At 44.3% G+C, this 15,120-nt stretch overlaps 1 protein-coding gene across 11 annotated transcripts in view; it reads left to right on the forward strand.

The window, feature by feature from the left end:
- The window catches only part of EXD3 (exonuclease 3'-5' domain containing 3), a 556,345-nt gene that overhangs the window by 82,390 nt on the left and 458,835 nt on the right, over positions 1 to 15,120 (forward strand). The gene's annotated exons all lie outside the window — the stretch shown is intronic.

Consider the following 15,120-nt stretch of genomic DNA (forward strand, 5'->3'; position numbering starts at 1 on the left):
AAGGGATAGCAAACAGAACAAAGCAAATTACTAAGGAAATAAAGTAAAACACGCAAACTAAGCTTGATTCACTAAGGAAACAGGTTACAAAATGTAATTTCTCACCCTAAATGTTGACTTAGGCAGGATGCAGAGTTTCTGTGGCTTAGAGTTCCAGTTATTTCTCTTTACAGACTAGACTTCTCTGTCTCAGTCTGGACTCAGCCCTTGTCTTTCCCTCAGATTAGTTCCTTTGTCTCTTCAGGTACTATTAGCAGTCTTTCTTCTTGGGTAGGACGGCAGTGAAGGGAGAGTCCTGGTTGCCTTACTCCCCAGCCTTAAATAAGTTTTAAAGAAGGCCGGAATCTTTTGTTTCCCAGTGTTGATCTCCCCCTTCTCTTAATGGAAAATGACTAGAAGTCCAAGATGGTGTTCAGTTTCAGGTGACAGGACCACATGACTTAGTAGCATCACAGCTACGTCCCAGGATGCCTCTTAGGAAGAAGAGAGATTAGTATCTTCAGAGTCTCATTGTTTCTTCCTAATGGCCCATCAAGGCTGATGGCCTGTTTCTGGTGGGTGTCTCCCAAATACACACACAGTTGTAATTGTTACAGATTCAATATTCTTAACTTTAGATACAGAAATGATACATACATACAAATTGGATAATCACATTCAGTAAATTATAACCTTTCCGATGATTCCTTAAAAGATCCATCTTGGATAAAACATATCTGTTATGCCATATCCATATCATAAGCATATTTCCATAAAGAATATGGGGTATAATGTCACAGTAACTTCAAAAAACTAGTAACAGTGTAAAGGTGGAAAAATCGAGCACTCCAAAATCATAAAATTCCAGACATTGAGATTTCTATTGCACAATGTTGTGCACAAAGTATATTCTCTGTATCCCTTGTTTAATGGACACCTTAATGTGTGATATAAAATATTTAGAATGTGCTATACTACTGAGAATTCCAGCAGAAACATTCACTTTTGGTATCTGCTCACTGCAGAGTTCTTGATTTTTCTCCTTCACAGTGGTCATTGCTGGATGTTTGTATTGAATCATGTTGTTGTTTGGTGTCCATGCTGTGTATTTTATGCTTAATAGTTCTCTACATCCTCAAAACTTAATACTAAAGGAAGAGATCACCTCCCTGATGTACACACATTTCTGAAAGAAAGGAAGGGAATAGTCTTTCTGTCTTTCTTTCTTTCACATAGGCAGTGGGTAAAAAAGGGAGAAGGGTAACACTAAGGAAGATATGAGCACTGGAAGAATCTGAAATTTAGGACTGGAAGGGACATTGAGAGCTCATCAGGTACAGCCCCCTGCACTGAGGCAGGACCAAGTAAACCTAGGCCATCTCTGACAGGTGTTTGTTCCACCTGTGTTTAAAAACCTTCAATGATAGGGATTCCACAGCCTCCTTTGAAAGCTTATTCCAGAACTTAACTATCTTTATAGTTAAAAAGTTTTTCCTAATATCTAATCTAAATCTCCCTGGCTGCAGGTTAAGCCCGTTACTTCTTGTCCTCCTTCAGTGGACCTGGAGAACAATTGAAATGGGTTTTGTAATATGGGGTTTTTAATCTATGGACTGAAACATCGAGGGCAAGGAGGACTATCTGTGATTAGTGTCAGTGTATAGGAACGGTTGGGCAGATATTTGAAGAGAACAACTTCAAGCAGTGAAGTTGTTCAGAAAAGAAAGAAAGGTGTGGGAGGGCTAGAGGGAGATGGGCCTTTCCATCCTAAAACTTCCTCTACTCACTGTAGTAGTTGTTTGTCAAATGGATTTTCTACTCTGAGCAATGTCTGTGATATTTAGCCAGCAGAGGGTGCTGGAGACCAGCATACAGACACTGCCCCTCTGCCCCTTTCCCGAACAAAGAGAGACCTGTAATTCAGCTCTGGAGCTTGTGGTTCAGAGCTAGCATCCTTTCTCTGTGTTAACACAGGGTAAGAAATGGCCACGCTGGACACTGAGAAACCATCCTTTGACTTAGAAATCCTTCCCTGTCTCTCATCTGGTTCCCTTCCCTCAGTTTTACCTTCTTTTCCTGAACAAACATGCCAAGGGACCAAGTCTGATTAACTTGAAAAAAACAGAAAGATGAGCAAATGGAGCATGGTCATTGGAGTTTTCAGGGTGTATCTGCTTGTGCTGCTGGCAAAGTGCTTTACAAGTTCTCTAAAGAAAGGGAAACCTAGAAGGCTGTGACCTGCAGCTGAATCACCTTTGCCTTTGTGGATGGAAAAACTCATTATTTCAGCTGGGGGTATGTATCCCCCTGCCCTGCTGAAGCAGAAGCCTCTCTGTGTGTACTGGGCTCCCAAGATAGGGGAGGCATTTTCTGTACAGGGACTACTTACATTTTGAGGTGATGGTAGGTGAAGTCCTTCCAAAATAGCTCAAATTAAACCTACATCTGATTATGTAGAAGAGGCAGCTATTCCTCAGCCAATGGCAACTTCCCTTTCCCTGGGTGCAAATGAGCCCCTTCTTAATCAGCTCTTAAAAATGAGTTCCAGGACATGAGCAAGAAAACTGTCTGACAGGGAGATCTAACGGTTGGTTTGTGAAAAGACTTGAAAGGCAGAGATGATGTCTGCCTCTCCCTCAATAGCTCCGTCAATATTTGGCTGTTCAAGACTAAGAAGGGGAAAGGGTCCAAAACTAATTTTGTCAAAAGATTTCAGATAGAAGATGCACCGACTTACACATGCATTCAGAGTCAGAATTTACCTCAGACCATAGCTTTTATGAGGAAAAGATTGCTGAAAGTTTGTATCCTTCCAGCAATGATGACTCTTCCAGAAGTCATCATTTTAGAGCATTTTCCCAGGTGGGAAAAGATTTATCTTTTGAGAGAAAGGTTTGTCTCGTCTCAAAAACCTCTGTTGTATCATCTTTGTCAACCCTCTGAATAAACCTTCCACATTTAATTTCTGGAAAAATCAGTTAAGTCATATGCCATTAAATTTGCTTCAATTTGATAGTACCCGTGATCTGTTTATTCTAAACAGGAGGGAAAAGAGTGGGTACCTTTAACCTCACTGCCTCTCTAAAGCTGAGTAACTCAATTGCTCTGGAGTGGGTCATACAGCAAGTGGCTGCTGTCTTGTGATCTGCAACGTTAATTACAGATTCTGAATGTATGAATGGTCAGACGTGAACCTCTGCTAGACTGTTAGGCATTGGCATATGTAACTGAAAAAGTCATTTCTGAAGATTTATTATTGTTTGTTTATTATTGGTATTCTGTTGATACCCACAATGTGGCATTATCCACACAGGCATGAAGACATTGTCCCAAAGAGCTTGCACTAAGGTCTCAGATTTTATTTATTAGCTTGATTTCACAATAATTTGTGTATTCTTATTGCATGTTCCTTGGAGAGTGCATGGAGATGGTATAACTCCACTGACTTCAACCACACTTGGTCTGTTCAGTGCAGGCAAGACACAAAGAGTTCCACTGAATCCTATTGTAATTAACTGGAAATTTACATTTCAAAACAATCCAAAACATAATTACTTAAACAAAAGCTGTATGTATAAAACAGAGACAGAGAGTGATGGATATGTTTATTAGATTGATTTGTAATAAACTAAATGATATGTTTAATTGATAATGAAGAAGTCCTTCTCCATTTAATTTGAGAGTTCTGGCATTACACGCTCTCACTAATAGATCAAATGTTTCGGATTCTGCTTCGCTGTTGTGTTCTGGAATGCTCCGCAAGCTGGGTCCAGATGGGTCAGAGGTGAGCATCTCAGCCAATCCACTATGGGGCTATGAAGTTTTATGTGCAGACAAGTAACATTCCAGACCATTGATAAAGAAGTGAAACTGCCTGGGGCTGCTTCTGCACAGAATTCAGACTGTGTTGCTTTCAGACTTCTTTTTTTTCCTGATGTTGATAGTTGCCCTTCTCCCTTGCTTTCAACAAATTAAATATAGGGTTTCTGTGTAGTTTGAAGATTTATGTGTTGAGGGAGTTGGCTAAGTGAGAACAGTTTGAACTTGACTTTTGCCTTTCATACCCTTTTTACAATGAAAGGTATTATTGACAAACTCCCATGTATTTCTGATGAATAAAACTGACCTAAGAAAATGTCTAGAGATAGGCTTAATATACAGGTAACTATACTGACTTACCAAAGAGATGTGATGACATTTGGATAACTACAACAATGCAGAACTATGACATAGGGCATAAATCCCAAAACTGTTGCCATCAATGGAAAGACTCCCATTGACTTCAGTGGGCTTTGGATCAGATCCATAATGCCTTTGCCAGGACCCTGAAAGATGTGCATGTGTATTGCTTTAACTAAAATGGACCTCCATCCAGTGCTTTTTGGGATGCGTTGGGTAGTGCTGGGTGCCTCTCTGGCTCCACATCCTTCCATGTTAGGTGGTGATGGAGCAGTTAAAGGAAAACTGAAATGATTATTGACAATTAAATGTTTAATTCAACATTGGTACTTGAGTTTGTGTAGATGACAATATTACCAAGCTGAAGCATTCAAAGATGATGATTCAGTCCCCAGAAAATCAAGAGATTGACTTAAAAATCATGACATTTTAAAAAAATATTAAAGGTTGGCGACTTTTTATTTTAGGTTACATTCAATTAACCTTTTCAAGCATTTCTTCACAATCATGGGGACTGGAAACTTACTTTTGTTTAAAAAAAAAAAAAAAAGGAGAGAGACTGAGTCATAGAATCATAGAATATCGGGGTTGGAAAGGACCTCAGGAGGTCATCTAGTCCAACCCCCTGCTCAAAGCAGGACCAATCCCCAACTGAATCATCCCAGCCAGGGCTTTGCAAGCCTGACCTTAAAAACTTCTAAGGAAGGAGAATCCACCACCTCCCTAGGTAACGCATTCCAGTGTTTCACCACCCTCCTAGTGAAAAAGTTTTTCCTAATATCCAACGTAAACCTCCCCCACTGCAATTTAAGACCTCCTCATTCTGTCATCTGCTACCACTGAGAACAGTCTAGATTCATCCTCTTTGGAACCTCCTTTCAGATAGTTGAAAGCAGCTATCAAATCCCCCCTCATTCTTCTCTTCTGCACACTAAACAGTCCCAGTTCCCTCAGCCTCTCCTCAGAAGTCATGTGTTCCAGTCCCCTAATCATTTTTGTTGCCCTCCGCTGGACTCTTTCCAATTTTTCCATATCCTTCTTGTAGTGTGGGGCCCAGACCTGGACACAATACTCCAGATGAGGCCTCAGCAATGTCGAATAGAGGGGAACGATCACGTCCCTCGATCTGCTGGCAGTGCCCCTACTTATAGAGCCCAAAATGCCATTGGTCTTCTTGGCAACAAGGGCACACTGTTGACTCATATCCAGCTTCTCGTCCACTATAACCCCCACGTTCTTTTCCGCAGAACTGCCACCTAGCCATTCAGTCCCTAGTCTGTAGCGGTGCATTGGATTCTTCCGTCCTAAGTGCAGGACTCTGCCCTTGTCCTTGTTGAACCTCCTCAGATTTCTTTTGGCCCAATCCTCTAATTTGTCTAGGGCCCTCTGTATCCCATCCCTACCCTCCGGCGTATCTACCTTTCCTCCCAGTTTAGTGTCATCTGCAAACTTGCTGAGGGTGCAATCCACACCATCCTCCAGGTCATTTATGAAGATATTGAACAAAACTGGCCCCAGGACCGACCCTTGGGGCACTCCACTTGATACCGGCTGCCAACTAGACATGAAGCCATTGATCAGTACCCGTTGAGCCTGACAATCTAGCCAGCTTTCTATCCACTTTATAGTCCATTCATCCAGTCCATACTTCTTTAACTTACTGGCAAGAATACTGTGGGAGACCATGTCAAAATCTTTGCTAAAGTCAAGGAACAATACGTCCACTGCTTCCCCCTCATCCACAGAGCCAGTTATCTCATCATAGAAGGCAATTAGATTAGTCAGGCATGCCTTGCCCTTGGTGAATCCATGCTGACTGTTCCTGATCACTTTAGTCTCCTCTAAGTGCTTCAGAATTGATTCCTTGAGGACCTGCTCCATGATTTTTCCAGGGACTCAGCCTCACCTGACTGGCCTGTAGTTCCCAGGATCCTCCTCCTTCCCTTTTTTAAAGATGGGCACTACATTAGCCTTTTTCCAGTCGTCTGGGACCTCCCCCGATTGCCATGAGTTTTCAAAGATAATAGCCAATGGCTCTGCAATCACATCCACCAACCCCTTTAGCACTCTCGGATGCAGTGCATCCGACCCCATGGACTTGTGCTTATCCAGCTTTTCTAAATAGTCCCGAACCACTTCTTTCTTCACAGAGGGCTGGTCACCTGCGCCCCATGCTGTGCTGCCCAGTGCAGCAGTCTGGGAGCTGACCTTGTTCATGAAGACAGAGGCAAAAAAAGCATTGAGTACATTAGCTTTTTCCACATCCTCTGTCACTAGGTTGCCTCTCTCATTCAGTAAGGGGCCCACTCTTTCCTTGACTTTCTTCTTGTTGCTAGCATATGTGAAGAAACCCTTCTTGTTACTCTTAACATCTCTTGCTAGCTGCACCTCCAGGTGTGAATTGGCCTTCCTGATTTCACTCCTGCATCCCCGAGCAATATTTGTATACTCTTCCCTGGTCATTTGTCCAATCTTCCACTTCTTGTACGCTTCTTTTTTGTGTTTCAGATCAGCAAGGATTTCACTGTTAAGCCAAGCTGGTCGCCTGCCATATTTACTATTCTTTCTACACATCGGGATGGTTTGTCCCAGTAACCTCAATAAGGATTCTTTAAAATACAGCGAGCTGTCCTGGACTCCTTTCCCCCTCATGTTATTCTCCCAGGGGATCCTGCCTATCAGTTCCCTGAGGTTGTCATAATCTGAGGTCTCATGCGGTCTCTTCATTCTCGCAGCTGTGGCTTAAAAAACCCCACCAAATATTGTGAGACTTGTGATAAAATTGCAAGAACTGGCAACACAGTATTTAAAAATGTCAAAGAAAAAGCAATAGTTGTTTTTCTCTGCCTGCCTCCTGTATCTTGCTTACTTTTGCTTGTGACCCCACTTGCACTGATAGCATTGAAAAGAAAACAGGGACTTCAGTTCCCTGTATTGTGTTAGAATCATAGAATCGTAGGACTGGAAGGGACTTTGAGAAGTCTTCTAGTCCAATCCCCTGCACTCAAGGCAGGACTAAGTATTAGTCATGACTAAGGCTGCTAGTCTGTCATGAAGGTCACAGAAGTCACGAATTCCATGACTTTCTGTGACCTCCGTGACTTCTGCAGCGGCTGGTGCTGACTCAGGGGCCCAAGTTCAGGGTGTGGGTGGGTGCTTGTAGGCGGAGGGGCCATGGGGCTTCGCGTGCTGTCCACACCTACAGGCGCCGCCCCCGCAGCTTCCATTGGCTGCGGTTCCTGGCCAATGGGAGCTGCGGTGCCAGCACTTGTGGTGGGAGCAGCACACGGAGCCCTGCTGGCCGCCCCTCCCACTGGGAGCTGCAGGGACATGCCGGTTGGAGCCAGGTAGGGAGCCTACCAGCCCCACCAACCCTCCCCTCCCCTCAGCACCAGCAGGGGTCCTGCTGCCCTGCCCACCCATCGGGGTCCCGGGCTGCATGCCACTGCCTGTACACCCCACCCCCAGCACCAGCAGGGATCACGGGCCACCAGCTGCCTCCCACGCAGGACTAGCAGGGGTCCTGGCCCCCCTCCCCCTCTGCACCCACGGCGCCCCTGGACTACTACCACTCCCTCCCACCCCCCCACCCCCCGGAGCACCTGCGGCCCCCAAGTTTTAGATAGGAATATATAGTAAAAATCATGGACAGGTCACGGGCCGTGAATTTTTGTTTACTGCCCGTGACATGTCCATGACTTTTACTAAAAATGCCCTTGACTAAAAAACGTAGCTTTAGTCATGATCTCAGGTGCTGCTAAGGCCTGGTCTATACTACAGAGTTAAGTTGACATAAGGCGGCTTAAGTCAACCTAACTCTATAAGTGTCTGTGCTACAATTAGGCTCCCACAGATGTAAGTCAGCTGCTACAGCAACTTAATAACTCCACCTCCGAGAGAAGTGTAGCACTTAAGTCAATGTAGTTAGGGTGGCCCAGTGTCAGTATAGACAGTGTTACATCCATCAGTGGAGCCCTGTTCCCCTGTGCTGACAGCCTGAACTGTCAGCCCCAGGTGAGGCTCACAGCCAGAGCACTCCCTTCCTCCCCCTTCCCTGCCCTGCGGCTGTCAGGAGGTGAACTAGGCATTCGTTCAGCTGACTTCAAATCATTTTCATTCTGGAAACTGATTGGTTAAATTACTATGAAACTCATTATGGCATTTTGGTTTTTAAAAAGCCCAGAACAAAACCTGTCATTGGAGTGGTGTCACAGCCGTGAGCTATAGCTCTCACGGCACCAACAGAACGGCACGGTGACAGTTTCTTGGGAGCTGCCAGTGAGATACTTGTTGGAGGGGGAAATCATTGGTTAAACTCCGCAGTGAAGAAGCTGTTTGTGGAACTCTCTTCCTCTAACTTTCCCATATAGCAAAAAGAAAAGGAGGACTTTTGGCACCTTGGAGACTAACCAATTTATTTGAGCATAAGCTTTCGTGAGCTCATTTTCCACTGAATGCATCCGATGAAGTGAGCTGTAGCTTACGAAAGCTTATGCTCAAATAAATTGGTTAGTCTCTAAGGTTCCACAAGTCCTCCTTTTCTTTTTGTGAATACAGACTAACACGGCTGCTACTCTGAAACCTGTCAGTTTCACATATAGGTTTATTTTTGAAGACACTCTGTACACGATGACAATGGCCTGTTTCTAATGTGTCATTATTAACCATTGCAAAACTAGTGAAGTCTGATGGAGCTGAGCTCTATGTAAGATCCAAGTCAGAGACATTTTCCTCCTCCAGACATACGAGGCTCAGACCTTGATGAGACTAACTCATGGTGCACAATCAGACTCAAGCCTGAAAGTAAAAAGAGTAGACGAGTAGGGAGAAATGAGAAAATACCTCTCTGCATGGAGAATAATTGAACTAAATTTAACATCCACTCCAAAATTACTCTAATACGATGTAAAAGAGAGAAGTTTTTTTTTGTTTTTTGTTTTAAAAAACCTTAGGCTTGAAAGAAACCACAAACAGAAGGGAAATTGTGATTTTTTTACCATTCAACAAAAATAGAAGCAGCGTCTGGAGGTTCTTTTTTCTGCCAAGAAACATTAATGAATTATGGGACCTGTCCATTTAATGCCAATGACTTGAAAAACTGCAAACGTCTGCAGAGGGAAACTAAAAACAGGTATTGTACAAAAAGCAGGGTTCCCCATGCTGTCACAGTTGGAAAAAGGGAAGGGGGACGGGAAATGCCATTAATACTATAAAGAAAAGTTTCAGAGTAACAGCCATGTTAGTCTGTATTCGCAAAAAGAAAAGGAGTACTTGTGGCACCTTAGAGACTAACCAATTTATTTGAGCATGAGCTTTCGTGAGCTACAGCTCACTTCATCAGATGCATATCGTGGAAACTGCAGCAGACTTTATATATACACAGAGAATATGAAACAATACCTCCTCCCACCCCACTGTCCTGCTGGTAATAGCTTATCTAAAGTGATCATCAGGTTGGGCCATTTCCAGCACAAATCCAGGTTTTCTCACCCTCCACCCCCCCCACACAAATTCACTCTCCTGCTGGTGATAGCCCATCCAAAGTGACAACGCTTTACACAATGTGCATGATAATCAAGTTGGGCCATTTCCTGCACAAATCCAGGTTCTCTCACCCCCTCACCCCCCTCCCAAAAACCACACACACAAACTCACTATCCTGCTGGTAATAGCTCATCCAAAGTGACCACTCTCCCTACAATGTGCATGATAATCAAGGTGGGCCATTTCCAGCACAAATCCAGGTTTTCTCACACACCCCCCACCCCCATACACACACAAACTCACTCTCCTGCTGGTAATAGCTCATCCAAACTGACCACTCTCCAAGTTTAAATCCAAGTTAAACCAGAACATCGGGGGGGGAGGAAAAAACAAGGGGAAATAGGCTACCTTGCATAATGTAGCTCATGAAAGCTCATGCTCAAATAAATTGGTTAGTCTCTAAGATGCCACAAGTACTCCTTTTCTTTTTGCGAATACAGACTAACACGGCTGTTACTCTGAAACCATTAATACTATAGCTTCTTTTCACCGTGGCTAAACATTTCAAACATCACATTACGTCTGGACACCTAGTCTCATTGTGTGCAGCCCAAATGTGAAGAGTTTGTATGTTAAATAATTTCTTAGATTATTGTTTTACTAGACTAGATTCTCAGGGCTCTATACAATAAAAATAGTCCAAGCAGAATATGTAGAATGACAAATTCCATCCTAATTTACATAGTTTTGAGGCAGTAGCCAAAATGGAGATATGACTTGCCTGTTTTTTCTGAAGGTATCCAAGAAAAAGGTACTTTCCACAAGTCATCACATCCACTAGTTATTAAGATAATACCTGACGCACAAAACAATGGGATTTGATTAGTGCTCTGCGTGGCTATATAGATGCCTGACTTAATTCCCAATCTGTTTCTTCACACACTGGCAATGCAGCAGCAGGAATGTGATCAACACCTGAGTGAAAATGAGAGACATTTATTTCTCGGTATCAGGCTACGGGGCTATAGAGCAGCATCAGTATGAGTTTCCCTGGTAGGTGACTCATGGAAGGGACGCACAGGGGAGGACATGTGACCTCCCCACATGACTCCACCCCCCCCCCAGCCTAGGGCCCCCATGCTCTTCCCCTCCCCATCCCACATTACCTGGGATGGGGAGGGGAAGGGAAGGGGGATTCTGTCCTCCTGTTCTGCCGGCTCCCCCTGGCATGTTTGACTGCTCTTCCTGGCAGCCAGGCCGTGGAGCTACTCCCAGATGCTGTCCAGTGCAGCACAGCGGCTGCCTGGGAGAATGCCTGCTGCCCTGGTTTCCACCTGGGTTTGGCTTCCAGGACAGGAGCTGAGTGAGTCGGAGCCCCCCTGCCGTCCTCGGCATGCTCAGAGTCAGCTCCCGTCCCCAGAATTTGAGCCTGGGTGGGGGACAGCCTGCTGCTGCCGCAGCCAGGCACACTGTCCCGGTCAGCCACTGCGCTGCACGAGGCAGTGTACCAGGCAGAATGGCTGGAAGAGGAGAGGCTCTGGCCTTGCCTCTTCCCTTCTGGCTCTGACACCACTCCTTCCTCTCCCCACCTGGGCCAGCTGCTGGGGGCACCTGGCCCTGCTGGAGGGTCACTTGATGCTTTGTGCCCCTCTCACAAGTCGTCACAGTGGGGTATTCTCAGGGTTCTGACTAACAAATAGAAGAGGTATTTGTGGGAAGCAAGAGCTGAAAGTGTCATTTTAAAAACTATTCTATAGATCTCTGAACGTGACTGCTGACGTATGCTGTGGTCTTTCCTAAAATGGCTGCTCACTAAAAGAATATTGCCAATAGGTAAGAACTGTTACAGAGTTGGTCTTCTGGAATTACTCATCTAAATTCAAGAGGGAATTTGAAAGAAATCTTGTCAGAGTTCTGAAAATCTGCCCAAATGCTGAATGTTTGTGCCAGTGACTGTGGTCTGGAACTCATGAGTGAGCAACCTAAAAAGATGTTATTTTACAAGTGGGGAAGCTCTTCTCCTTTGCCGCTGCCTACTAATATGACCATATTCCTGGGAGGGTCCTGTGCCGTTTCAGTGGGTGTGTTTGCTTGGACTGGTCAATAATGTACTTACGTTACTATTTTCTAGAGAGGATTAAGGGAATACTCTATTTTATAGGTTTAATAATCTTCCTCCTATCCTTGCATTCTTTTGCTGCCAACATATTTGGGGGTCACAGAATCACAGTAGGGAGGAAAAAGTCACATCTTAGTGTGATATATTTATGCAGACCCATTAAAATAATAGAAACATAAGACTGGAAGGAATCTTGATAGATCTAGTGCAGTCTGCTACACTGTGGCAGGACTAAGTATTATCTGTACCCTGAGAGGTGTTTAACCTTATCTTAAAAACCACCAATGATGGAGATTCCAGAACCTCTCTAGGTTGTTTGTTCCAGTGCTTACCCTGACAGGAAATTTTTTTCTGATGTCTAACCTATATCTCACTTGCTGCAATTTAAGCCCATTACTTATTGTTCTGTACTCAGTGGCTAACGAGAACTATTTATCACTCTCCTTTTTATAGCACCCTTTTATGTTCTTGAAGACTATTATCATGGTCGTCCTCCCCCACTCATCTCCATCGTCTTCTCTTCTCCAGACTAAACAATCCCAATTTTTCAGTCTTTACTTGTAGGTCACGTTTTCTAGACCTTTAGAGCCTCTGAACGACATACTAACCCACAGAGACCTTCCTACCAAGACTACAAAAAGAAAGATTCTGGATGGACTCCTTCTGAAGGTCGAAACAACAGACTGGCCTTCTACATAGAGTGCTTCTGCTGACGTGCACGGGCTGAAATTTTGGAAAAGCAGCATCACTTGCCCCATAACCTCAGCCGTGCAGTACACAATGCCATCGACAGCCTCAGAAACAACTCTGACATCATAATCAAAAAGGCTGACAAAGGAGGTGCTGTTGTCATCATGAATAGGTTGGAATATGAACAAGAGGCTGCTAGGCAGCTCTCCAACACCACTTTCTACAAGCCATTACCCTCTGATCCCACTGAGGGTTACCAAAAGAAACTACAGCATTTGCTCAAGAAACTCCCTGAAAAAGCACAAGAACAAATCCGCACAGACACACCCCTGGAATCCCGATCAGGGGTATTCTATCTGCTACCCAAGATCCATAAACCTGGAAATCCTGGACGCCCCATCATCTCAAGCATTGGCACCCTGACAGCAGGATTGTCTGGCTATGTGGACTCCCTCCTCCGGCCCTACGCTACCAGCGCTACCAGCTATCTTCGAGACACGACTGACTTCCTGAGGAAACTACAATCCAACGGTGATCTTCCTGAAAACACCATCCTGGCCATGATGGATGTAGAAGCCCTCTACACCAACATTCCACACAAAGATGGAGTACAAGCCCTGAGGAACAGTATCCCCGATAATGTCACGGCAAACCTGGTGGCTGAACTTTGTGACTTTATCCTCACCCATAACTACTTCACATTTGGGGATAATGTATACCTTCAATGTATTCCTACCTACATGCCTCCAGCTTTCACCCTGACCACACCACACGATCCATTGTCTACAGCCAAGCTCTACGATACGACCGCATTTGCTCCAACCCCTCAGACAGAGACAAACACCTACAAGATCTCTATCAAGCGTTCTTACAACTACAATACCCACCTGCTGAAGTGAAGAAACAGATTGACAGAGACAGAAGAGTACCCAGAAGTCACCTACTACAGGAAAGGCCCAACAAAGAAAATAACAGAACGCCACTAGCCATCACCTTCAGCCCCCAACTAAAACCTCTCCAACGCCATCAAGGACCTATAACCTATCCTGAAGGACGACCCATCACTCTCGCAAATCTTGGGAGACAGGCCAGTCCTTGCTTCCAGACAGCCCCCCAGACTGAAGCAAATACTCACCAGCAACCACACACCACACAACAGAACCACTAACCCAGGAACCTATCCTTGCAACAAAGCCCGTTGCCAACTGTGTCCACATATCTATTCAGGGGACACCATCATAGGGCCTAATCACATCAGCCACACTATCAGAGGCTCGTTCACCTGCACATCTACCAATGTGATATATGCTATCATGTGCCACCAATGCCCCTCTGCCATTTACATTGGCCAAACTGGACAGTCTCTTCGTAAAAGAATAAATGGACACAAATCAGACGTGAAGAATTATAACATTCAAAAACCAGTCGGAGAACACTTCAGTCTCTTTGGTCACGCAATTCTCCAACAAAAAGACTTCAAAAACAGACTCCAACGAGAGACTGCTGAATTGGAATTAATTTGCAAACTGGATACAATTAACTTAAGCTTGAATAGAGACTGGGAGTGGATGGGTCATTACACAAAGTAAAACTATTTCTTCATATTTATCTGCCCCTCCCACCCCCACCCAACCCCACTGCTGTTCCTCACAGGTTCTTGTCAACTGCTGGAAATGGCCCACCTTGATTATCACTACAAAAGGTTTTTTCCCCTCCACTCTCCTGCTGGTAGTAGCTCACCTTACCTGATCGCTCTCGTTACAGTGTGTATGGTAACACTCATTGTTTCATGTTCGTTGTGTATATAAATCTCCCCACTGTATTTTCCACTGAATGCATCCGATGAAGTGAGCTGTAGCTCACGAAAGCTTATGCTCAGATAAATGTGTTAGTCTCTAAGGTGCCACAAGTACTCCTTTTCTTTTTGCGGATACAGACTAACACGGCTGCTACTCTGAAACCTATAATTTTATTGTCAGTTTCTGGTGACACTGTGAGTGACACCCTCAGAGTGATGTTTATATCTCACTAGACCCCTGGGGAAGTCATCTTCTGTGGTTGCATGTTGTCCTCTGAAGTGCTCATGAGACTACCATTCACTTCACATGGATCGCATTTATAACACTCAAAAAGTACACATACCTGAAGTAAGCCTTTAACAGGTTATCCAATTACTTAAATCCCTTCTCTTTCCTAGTATAGTTGTAGGCTTCTGTGCATTGCTGTTCACAAGAACACTAAATCTGGGTATTCTTGAGGGGAATTTCATTCCTGACAAACAATCTTCTAATGTGAGTGAGCAGGAAGGATGTAGCTAAGGCAGTGGACTGGGACTCAGGAGACCTGGGTTCTATTCCCAGCCACAGCCAAGATGTAATGAATGGATGGATGAGCAAACAAGGAGGTGGGGCAGTGTAACAATGATGCAAATATGATTGTTGTATCAACAGTTTGCAAAACTGTAAAGTTATGTAGGTTTTGTTTTTGTTAATGGGAACAAATAAACAGATAACATTCAAGATGTGGCTTTGACTTACACTGGAGTCTGTGAAATATGAACCTAAAAGTTAATGTTACATTGATGTAGAAATCAAGCTGCAATGTTGAATATGTGGGAATAATTGAGATGATGTGCTCATCTGATTTTGTGCTGTCTTCCACCGTGGGTT

Source organism: Eretmochelys imbricata, chromosome 16 (genome assembly GCF_965152235.1).
Source record: "Eretmochelys imbricata isolate rEreImb1 chromosome 16, rEreImb1.hap1, whole genome shotgun sequence".
In the NCBI taxonomy this organism is placed as follows: Eukaryota; Metazoa; Chordata; order Testudines; family Cheloniidae; genus Eretmochelys; species Eretmochelys imbricata.